Source organism: Nannospalax galili, unplaced genomic scaffold (assembly GCF_000622305.1).
Source record: "Nannospalax galili isolate Female #2095 unplaced genomic scaffold, S.galili_v1.0 scaffold918, whole genome shotgun sequence".
Lineage (NCBI taxonomy): Eukaryota > Metazoa > Chordata > Mammalia > Rodentia > Spalacidae > Nannospalax > Nannospalax galili.
The window spans coordinates 3,550,764-3,562,485 of record NW_008343216.1 but is presented as its reverse complement, the minus strand read 5'-3'; positions in this window follow the sequence as shown (position 1 = coordinate 3,562,485).

Here is an 11,722-nt window from a genome sequence, read left to right as displayed (position 1 = left end):
TGCCAATATTATATGTTGTTTTAATAAAACACTCCCCAGTGCATAGAAAGAAGTTTTCACACCTTTTCTGTTCTTCCATGGAATTTTATTCTTTCCTTTAGTCTTTTACTTTTTAAACTACATTTTTATATGACAGTTTTATAGTACTCTTTTGGTGAGTGTGTGTGTGTGTGTGTGTGTGTGTGTGTGTGTGTGTGTCTGTGTCTGTGTCTGTGTCTGTGTCTGTGTCTGTGTATGCATGTTCACATGTGCATGTGCTTGTGTGGAGGCCAGGGGTCAACTTTGGGTATCATTCTTCAGGTGTCATCATTCATCTTGTTTTTTGAGGCAAACTTTCTTACTGACCTGGAGCTTACCAAATTGACTAGGTAGCTAGCCAGAAAGCCAGGAGGATTCTTCTGTTTTTGCATCCCTAGTGCTAGGACTGTGAGCACCCACTGCATACACATAGCCTGCTTTTTGTGTGGATTCTGGGGATGTAACTCATGTCTTCATGTTTGCATGGCAAGCACTCTGCCAACTTCCCTAGCCCTCCTACAGCGCCTGTGAAGTAGGCAATAACTATAAATGGTATTTTGAGATCTCACAAACAATTTCACTGTGAAGTTTTAAAAAAATATGTGATTTTTAAAAGCTGGTTACAGAATGTCAGTTAGCATAGTGTTACTATAGTTTATTGCATATCTTCATAACTGAAGAGAATACTGAATTTGAGCTAGTAGAAATATGATTTTAATTCTTATTCACATCTGCTCTGTTAGGAAGTCCTGTTACAGAGTACAAAGAAGTGAAGTCTGCAGTCATACAACCAGTGGACATTTTAGCATTTAAGGATTGAGAAGCAGCCATGTAAAGGAGGCTGAGGTGGTTAGAAAGGTAGACAGGGAGCCGGGAGCAAGATGTGTTAATTAAGACAAGAAAGTCAGGCACTCAAAGTTCAAAGAAGAGGCCAAGAAAAATTAATATTAAAGGAGTGTGTAGGACTTGATCAGTAGAAATCTTTGCTTGAATGATTTTTTACTTTTATGGTGGCCATTAGCCTTATATAGGTTTGGGAGGAGTAAGTTATTTTTTGCCTCTGACTTATCAGACCATCAAGCTTTGGATTTGTAGAGCTTAGAGACAAATCCTACAGTACAAAAGATAACCTTGAGGCCTTTTCTGGCCATAAAAATATCAGTCTCATAAAATGATTAAAAGTGATAATGTGCAGTCTATAAATTAATCAGGGGACATGGGGACATAAATTTTAGCAACTTTGTATCATTATGAGTTTGTGTAAAGGATTTTTGTTAGAAGAAATAAAGACTTAAAGCCACGTGACATGTGAGCTATGTTTCCAGATAAGGAGATGGCTGAAAAAAATGACTCCTTGTTTAATCACCTGTTCTATTTTTTATGATTTAATATATGACTCTCTTTTATATGATTGCATTTTAGATTTGATTGATTTTAGTTTTTAATTGTTAAATATGGAATTGATGAGACTTGGTTTTATGGGAATATAATTGGATGTAAATTAGGCTTTGTTCAAATTTAAATTGGAAATATATTAGGCAAATTCTTTAATTTTTTCTCTTGCCTCAGTTTCTTCATTTGTAAAATTAAAGTGTTGAACTAGATGACCTTGAACATCCTTATGAAAGATAAGAATTGAAGACTATAGCGTTATATAGAGAGGCAATAGCTGTGTAGTTAATCAAATCCTTCATCTGTCAAGAGATTATTTTGGCTTGTGGAAGCCTATGAAAAATCTCTGAATTTACAACTATTTGTATTCATTATCTAGACCTTGCCTCATGTAGATAGGTCCTCACATTCACAAGTCCCCATGTAGGAGATGATATGTTTCTTTCCAATTGCCAAATTTTAGCCATGAAACATGGTAGAATTCAAATGACCAGAGCTCTCTGAATCACCTACATTAAATTACTGTAAAATCATATGAGTTTAAAAATTCTTCAAGTCTTGAGCAGACACAGTACCATGAGTTTACCAGGCCCCACAGCCTATTAGGCAGAGCTGTTGTTCAATTTCTGGCACAATATTGTAAAGATAGTTCCTAGTCTTAGCTACAGTTAAAGCAGCTGCATTTCAGGCCATTTGATAAGCTGGTTAGCACACAATTCTTAACCATGGACCATGCTTTTTCTGCAACCTGACATAGTAGGCCATGTGTCATTCTTTCTCACTAGTGAGGATTGCAAGGTATAATCATTTGTTCTTTGGAAGACAATGTTCTGGCATGCTGCATGCTACTTGGCCCCTTACAATGTTATCTTTACATGAGGTTCCTGAATGTTTTAAAGAATATTTAATTAAAAAATTTTGATTTTATGTGTGTGTGTGTGTTAATGTGTTTGTGGGGGTATGTATATGCATGTGCTTTGGAGGCCAGAGACAGTCTTGGGTATTACTCTTCCTAAGGTGTCATCCACATTGTTTTTTTATTTTGTTTTATTTTATTTTATTTTATGTTATTTTTTGGTTTTTTTGAGACAGGGTCTCCCTGTAGCCCCAGCTGTCCTGGAATTCACTATGTAGACCAGGCTGGTCTTGAACTCACATAGAACCACCTGCCTCTGCCTCCCAAGTGCTGGGATTAAAGGCCTGCGCCACCACTCCTGGCTTGTTTTTAATTTTTAAAGATCTATTGTTACTATTTTTAATTATGTGAATAAGTAGGTGTCTGAGTGTGGGTTTGTACATGAGTGCAGGTGCCAGTAGAGGCTAGAGGTGTCAGATCCCCCCGGAACTGGCATTGCAGGTGATAGTGAGCTGCCAGACATGAGTGTTGGGAACTGAACTTGGGTCCTCTGGAAGAGCAGTGTGATCTCTTAACTGCTGAGCCGTTTCTTCAGCCCCTCCCTACCTTGTTTTAGTAGACAGGGTCTCTCACTGATCTGGAGCTTTTCTGGTCAGGCTAGGCTGACTGAGATTCTCCTGTGTCTGCCTCTCCAGTGGTATGATTGCAAGAGGGCAGCAACCTGCCTGGCTTTTTATGTGGGTTCTGGGGGCCTAAAATTTGCATCCACATGCTTGGGCAGCAGTTTATGGAATGGGCTTTCTCTCCAGTCCCCGAATCTTACAAGATTTATCCTCTATGCTCTGGACCACATAATTACCAATCCTTTATTGACTAATATGAATAACTTTATTTATCCATTGTAGTTTATTTTGGAATGTCCAGATGAATTAGTTTGCATATTTGGATAACGTTATTGTGGGGGTGTAGCTAACATGTAATTGTGACAGGAACAAACGTGTGTGTTTGTCCATCTTGTATGAATATGAACTGCTTCTGATCCTCTTTCATGACAGAAATGGAAGCAACATTTATCAAATTAATGGCTGTTTGGCTTGTACAAAAGGCTATTTTGATAACTAGTTTATTTTTTATTATTTATTTGTTTCACTTTTATGTGTGTGAGGTGTATGAGTGTTTTGCCTGAATGTATGTAATGTACTTGTGCCATGCAATTCCTGTGCAGCCCAGAAGAGGGTATCAGATTCTGTAAAACTGGAGTTAGAGAAAGTTGTAAGTCACCATGTGGGTGCTAGGAATTAAATCTGTGTCCTCTGCAAGAGCAGTCAGTGCTCTTAAATCCTGAGCCAGCCCTCCAGCCTCTGATGGTTAGTTTTAACTTTCCACTTGGCAGGTCTAGAATCACGTAGGAGGCATGCCTCTAGGTACACCTGTGAGAAATTATCTTGGTTAGCTTAGCCTCTAGGCATACTTGTGTGGGACTGCCTTGATTGGCTTAATTGAGGTGGGAAGGCCTTCCCACTGTGAGTAACAGTAATTCCCTGGGTTGGGTCCTGGACTGCATAAAGAGTGAGAAAGCTAATTGAGAATCAGCATGGATTTATCACTCTCCCCTTCCTGATTGTGAATGCCATGTGACCAGCTGCATCAAGCTTCTGCTACTTTGATGTTCCCACCACAGCGGACTGTAACCTTGAACTGTGAGTCAGAATAAACCCTTTCTCCCTTAAGTTGCTTTGGTCAGAGTACATTACCGTAGCAGGACAAGAAACTAAGATAGCTGTATTAATCTATTCTGGTAAATATGCTGTATCTGGCATGGAAGATGGCTAAGGTCACGGTATTTTCACATCATATTCAGGATCTAGACTTTGTAGACTTCATTAGGGCTATGCTGAATTCAAATGGTATGAGATAGTACTCCTACTCCCTTAGTTTTTAGATCTATAAAAAGGCTCTATCCAAAACTCTCCTACTACCATGAAAATGAAATATTATTTTAGGTTGTATTATGGTTTATTTATGAATTATTCCCTCACAGGCTCATGCATTGAATTTTTGGTCCTTATTTTGAGAGTCTCTGGAAACTTTAGGAGGTAGGGCCTATTTGGAAAAAGTAGGCCCCTGGGGACATGCCCTTGAAACTTATACTTGGTCCCCAGTTCAATTTTTTTCTGGTTCCTGTCTTCTCTGAGGTGAATAGCCTCCTCTGCCACATGCTCATGCTGTCATAATGGTCTACCCAAGGGAATAGGACCAACCAACCAGGGACTGAACCCTGTGAACCTATAAATTGTTCTCTCATGTATTTTGATCATGTGACAAAAGTCTGACCAGCATAGGTTATGAGAAGAAAGTTTCAGAAATTTTCATTTGGCTTCACCTACTATGATAGCTTTTGTCCAATATGACAGGGACCAAAAATGTCATGGAGAGTAAAACAGGGACTGACTGGACTTGTAAACCATACCTAGGCCAACACTCAGCTTAATACATGGCATACATATATCTCTACTCTAGTGGAGGAACATGGCAATTCTTTAGAACTCTGCTTATCTATGTGAATCCAGTCCAACAGTCCTCAGAAAAGGGTATTCCTCTCTGTAGCTTTCAGTATAAAGGAGAGGAAGGGAGGATTACCATGTACTTTTGCTATGGCATTCTCTATTTTGTTCTCATAGGAACTCAAAGTCCTTTTCTTTCATTTGATTTTTGATGTAACAACTGGATCGGATCTATAAATTGTACTTTTTGTGGGGGATGGGAAGTTGCTCTTGGTCTCTTGATTTTTGATCCTTGCTTAATTTCTGTTGTATAAATTAAGGAATATAGTTTTTGTACTCATCTATTTCTTTTCCCTAGGAATATGATGTTCTTTGAGCCATTGACATAGCTTCTTGTAATTAGCCACTCTTGATAATGGTCTTCAACTTACTTCTGATGGTCCAGCACCACAATGTGGACTCTAGTTTTTCTAGCCTATAAGATCCCTAATGATGTCAGAAAGGGAAGTTCCATAAGCACACTGCCTACCATGGGTCCTGGCTAGCATATAACAGCCACCATTGAACTTTTCAATGGTTCCGATGCCTCTTGATGGGACATTCTTCATTGTTCAGTCTCTCCCATGGAATATAGTCCACCGGTAGAGTTTCCATCACACAGTAGTCTGTCCACTCTGGTATTCCCTTTTTCAGACAGTTGATCTCTTTGCTCACATCTTCCATGGCAGCCCTAGCACTTCTGTCTATCTTACTGTGAGTAGTGACTGTTTTCCACTTCTAAGAGCCATGCAGACCAAAGTCCTTGCAAGAGTGTTAGATTCTCACCATAGAAAATGCTTTCAGAGCAACAAATCTTTTCTTATCCCAATGTATACCACTTCTAAGAGCCATGCAGACCAAAGTCCTTGCAAGAGTGTTAGATTCTGCACCATAGAAAATGCTTTCAGAGCAACAAATCTTTTCTTATCCCAATGTACATCTCCACCCACTGTGAGGATTTAGCTCCACTTTCCTGGCTTTCATTGATACATATTTTCTGGGACCTTTAGATCCTTCAGTGTACTTTACTCCTTCAAAAGGCTTAGAACTTCCTTAGCCAGTTTATGCTGTGATTTTTCCTACAATTGGTTTGGTAGCCAGAGAAGGAAGGCGAGGTGGATTCTGGGGAGATCAACTATGTTTTTGTTTTGTTTTGTTTTGTTTTGTTTTTCAAGACAGAGATCTTTGCAGCATCCACAAGGAAGGGTGGAAACTCAATATTTAGCAGCACTAAAAGGCACCTTCTTTGGACAGGAAAATTCAGAGATAAGTACAAATTCTAGATTTTCAGCTACATGGACCCACATGCTTTCCCTTCTGTGTACATGGTTCTGTACCTTGGAACAGAAGACCTCCTAGGGTTGGGAATTTGGTAAGTTCTGGGTGTGATATTTAGCCTTTTTGTGAATAATTAATTTACTTTTATTATAACCTCTATCACCAAAGCCTCCAGACTTTTTGAGTGCCTGAGGTGTTATACACATAAATTCATTGCTTTCCACTGGCTTGCCATTGGAGAAAATTTTACCAGTGGAACTGCTATAACATGCCAGCAACTGTCACTAACCCATCTAGTTAGTATTGATGATAAGGCCCCCATTGCTGGCTGCCCATTGAGTGACCCAGCTCTAGCTCCAACATTTCATTTTAGAGTCTGTTGTCTAGAAATATTCTTGGAACCAACTCTCTTTGATCAAATTCCATGGAAAAGGAATCTAAGACAGATATATGTTCAGGAAGTTTATTGGTTGATATTCTTGAGTTCAATATGGGAGAGAATGTAGAAAGAGAAAGAGAAAGAGAGAGAGAGAGAGAGAGAGAGAGAGAGAGAGAGAGAGATTTTCTAGGAATTGACTCATGAATTATGGATGAATTATGGACGCTGGGAGGTCCCATAATATTATGTCTGCAAGCTAGAAGCCTCAGAAAGGCAGCAATATTATTCATTATAAATTCAAGGTCTGGGGCTGGAGAGATGGCTCAGAGATTAAGAGTACTGGCTTCTCTTGCAGCGGACCTGGATTTGATTCCCAGCACCCTCATGGCAGCTACCAATCGTCTGTAACTCCAGTTCCAGGGGAATCTGATGCCTTCTTCTGACCTCCATGGGCATTGCATGACACGGGTGTACTCACATACAGGCAGGCAATACACACATACACACATACACACATACACACACATACACACAAAGAAAACAAATTCAAGGCCTGAAAATGGGAGTGAGATGGGAAGTGGCTGATATAAATCTTTGACTCTGAAGATCTAAGAACCAAGCTTTCTGAAGTCCAAGAGAAGGAGAAAATTGATCTTTTTCTTCAAGGAGAAACTGTATCCTTTCTCCTTTCTATTCTATCTGGAGTGGGTCTTAGTAGATTGAGTGATGGTCTCCCACAGTGGTGATATTGGTCCTTTACTCAACCTACTAACTCAAAGGATAATCCCTTCATAAATATTATTACACAATCAGAAATACTTTCACCATCTCTCTGAGATTCCTTTCATAGAGTCACACTGACAATAAAGGAAACCATCACAATACATAAAGGGGTAAGGGAAATGTGATTGGGAAGAAGAGGGATGGAATTGTCATGCAGTTGCAGGAAGGGCCTCAGTTGATCATACTGGGAACTCTGGGGTATGCATGGCTCTTCAGAGCAGTCTGTGTGAAGCAGCACCGCAGACTTTTGTACCCCTACATAAACACTTGTTAAATGAAAGTTAACTTTCAAGTGGATAAACTCTGGGCAGGTAGCTACCACCCACTAAAGATAAGCACCACAGACAGTGAAGATCGCGGGCATGGAAGTTTCTTGCAGTACACCACAGCATCCACTACAGCTGCCATAGGAAGTGGTGCTTTAACATTCACACTTTTTTCTAATTATCATTTCATTTTAACACTATTATTAAAATGTATTTTTTTTATTTTTAAAAAAATAAACTTGAAATTTCATTAAAAAGCTGACCCATAATTTCTTTTCTAATTTTGAAATTTCTAATCCTCTTTTCGCTGTGACTTTTAAATTAAATTTTCTCAAGGTTGAGGTAATTAGAGAAATTCATCTGAGTATAAGTTAACTGAGTTAAAAAATCATGTCAGAAAGTACTGGTTGCTTAGAGCCTATTTTGTCCCTTGTTTGAAATTAGAACCAGTGGGGCATGTGCCCCAGATTCCACCTAAGGCAGATTCCTGACACCTCTAATTTGAAGCAAAATATGCATTGCCCCAGCTGTTGAGTGTTGGTTGCTATAGCTGACAGGTAAGTTCTCTCCCTGGGAATTGTTTCTGGCCAAAGAGGTAAGAAGGTGCTGCCATTTTGTGGTAACCCTCATCTCATCATTGGTAACATGGGACACAGAGGCTCCCCATTGCCTTTTCAACACAACTCTGAAGAATCAGCCCAGCTGAAGTCTCCCATGGGAAAAGCCACGGTGTCTATTGGAGGGGTATCATCTTTCAACTTTTCTCTCTGCCTGCTTCTGCTTTCTGTTTTTCCTTTTGTGAATGTACTGGAGAACATTTCCCAACAGATTTCCTACAGGTAAATACCCATCTCAGAATCTGTTTTTTTAAAAAATCTGGATTCAAGTTGAATGTTCCAATACCGTGGTCACACAGATGCCTTGGTCAAACCCAGAGGGACAAAGGACACAATGAAAACAAAAAGACATTAATATGGGAAAGTGATTAGTTGGGAAGGGGGAAGTATATGGGGAGGGAAGGAAATAACAGAGGGTGGGGGTGAGAGCAACCAGAATGCATTATATATACGTATGTATTTGTCAAAGAACAAATTCAATTAATAAAAAAGTTCCGCCTGTAACATAATTATGGGAAAACATTCCTTACTTAATTATGATAAAATAAGAGATGCATAATGTATTGCTGTAAAATTTAGTTTTCAAACCTAAGAGAGTTCATATTAAGCACATAAATAGGAAAATATATTTAAAAAGATAATTATGATACAAATTTTTGTGTCTATGATTAGTAGTTTATTATTGATAATTAGACACTTTGAAAGGCTTTTTTTTCAGGTGAGTCTAAGATTCTCAGAGAATGACTTTTAATTAAAATGAATTCTGTCAAAAAAAGCATTTAAAGGGCATTGGGACGATTTTAAGAGAACCGTATCATTGCCAGACCTAAGAAACAAAGCAGAAATTAAAAAAATCTGGAAACAAAACAAGACTCTCAGAGACAGAATTAGAGTCACTTTGGCAAAGAAATGTAATGTCTCTGAGCATCTTTTGTCCTTTTGATAAACTGAATGATACTGAAACCTCTAGCATAAACTTTGGTTAAATGTTCATTCACTTACAAGCATTTTGAAATCAGTACAGGCTGCTATTGGTGAATGTTTAGAAACACTTGTTAAGAAAGAATTTGAAATACTAGAAAACAGTTTTTAAAACCACATTTAAGAATGTATGGGTTAATTTATGAGCTAAAGGAAAATCTTTAGAAACTGTACTAGAAATCAGCTTAGAGATATAAGCCAGCATGGCACTGGACACTTGCTGAAGGGCAGAGTGGAGTGAGTATCCATGTTGCTGGGATGGCCCTTGTGTGCCTTTGCTCAGGTTGTATGTTTCTGAAAAGTCACCAAAACCAAGGACTGCATAGGAGGAAAGATTACATGAGATAGTCTGCAGATCAGAGACTATTCTGTCAAAGGCAGGAGAGCAAGCCCTTCTCCTCATCCTGCTCAGTTATGATTCTGACACCAGTCCAAGGTGCAAGGTCACATTCAGACATGTACCAAACATGTTCTCCATAATGTCGGACACCTCTGGGAAATGAGCAAGACACCAACCTAAGGATCCATGGGGCAGAAAAAGGAGCTGAGATAAAAATTAAGGGCATAGAGAATCTATTCAATTAAATTACAGCAGAAAATTCTCCAAATAGAAAAGAAATGGACACCCAGACACAGGCATTTAGACATTACAAGAGAAGAACATCCCCATAAGATACTGTAGTATGATGTTAAAAATACAAAACAAAGAAACAACATTAAGAACTGTAAGGAAAAACGTCTGCTAATCTACAAAAACAAACACCAGAATAACATCAGATCTCTTATTAGTAACATAAAATCTAAGAACGGTGGACTGATATAATTCAAGACCTGTAAGAAAATAATTACCAACCAACACTGTTCTATATAGCAAAGCTATCATTTAAAATTGATGGATTATTAAGACATTTTGAGGCAAGCACAAATGATGGAAGTTCATGGCCACCAAGCCAATATCATAGATGATTCTTAGAGGAACACAATGCATAGAGGAGGAAGAAAGTCTCAACCACAAGAGAACAGAAAGAATAAATTTCATGAGAGGAAGATGTGAAAAAGGAGAACTAGGAAGGAGTTATCTTGTCCAGAACATGCAAGAACCAGTAAAACTCCTAATCTCAGTAGGGCAGAAAGGTAAACCAAACAATAATCTAACCAAACAGGAAAACGAGCAACAAAATTACAGGAATTGGTAAGCATCTGTCAATAATAGCCTTAAATGTAAGTAACCTCAACTCACCAAAAGAGAGATGCAGAGTATCTGATGGGGGGGTGGCTTACTGACCAATACTGGGGGTCCAAAGATGGAAGTGGAAGTCAACTTATCAAAGAAATTAAAGATGAAAACAAGGTGGCAAATCTACTTTGATGCCTAATAGAGTTCAAACCAAACTTACTGAGAAGAGATGAAGAAGACCATAATATAAAGGGGGCAATTCATTAAGAAGATAAAAAAAATTGTGATGTATGCACTGAATGTTGTGCTCCCCAATTTTATAAAACAAACAATATTGGCAAAAGGTCACATAGACCTTGATACAATAATAGTAGATGACTTTAGATCTCCACTATCATCTTTATATAGGTCATCTAAGCTAAAAATCAATAAGGAAACTTCACAGTTAAACTACCTAATTGATCAAGTGAGCTTGACAGATAGCTACTGAATAGTCCATCTAACATGTCTTGAATGTACATTTTTCGCAGCAGTCTATGAAACTATTTCTGTAATATTTTATGAAATCCACAAATACAAAATACAGTCTTTTGGAGGTCAGAGGGAAACTTCTGCTCCTTGTCTTCCACCTTATTTGAGAAGGGTTACTCTTGTTTGCTGCTGTGTATGCTAGGCTAGTTGACCCACAAGCTATCAACAATTCTCCTGTCCCTGCCTCCTACCTCCTAAGGACATACTGGAATTATAGATGGGCACACTGCCATATGCAGCTTTTTCATGTGGGTTCTAGAAATACAAACTCAGGTTAGAGGCTTGTATGGCAAGCACTTTGTCTACTAGCCCAATTCCCCAGCCCACAATTTTCTTTATTTTTAAAGGAGAATTGAATATAACTAAGAGCTTGATCAGTCAGATTTAATCAGCTCACTTTAATTCCATCACAGTAAAGTGTAGGCAGATATAAGCTGCCCTGACAATATATCCATATATACCGTGAAACAAGAAATATTCCATGCTGAATAATTAGACTCTGCCACACATTCAAAGTCACAGTTTCTATTTCTACATTTCATTAGAATAAAGACAATAATGGGCTTTCTAAACTAGTTTACAATAGACTATATCAAACACTGGAAGCACTATCTTTATATCATTGGCTTATATTACCTTTCTCTCACTGGCAAATTGAAGACTTGCTAAGTATTTGGGGGAAAAAAGATAAAAGAAGCAATGGAAAAGCTACAAACAATCAAATCTCATGATGCTTACCTGGGCCACTTGGATAAACACCACAATGTGAAACTACTTAGAATTACTGTTGATTGGTAATTTATTAATGCAGAATGAATTTCCTCCTAATGTTAGATTGTACATGAATATAAGACACTGAAAATTTTTCTTTTTTAATTCCCTTCTTTCTCCTAATGTTGCT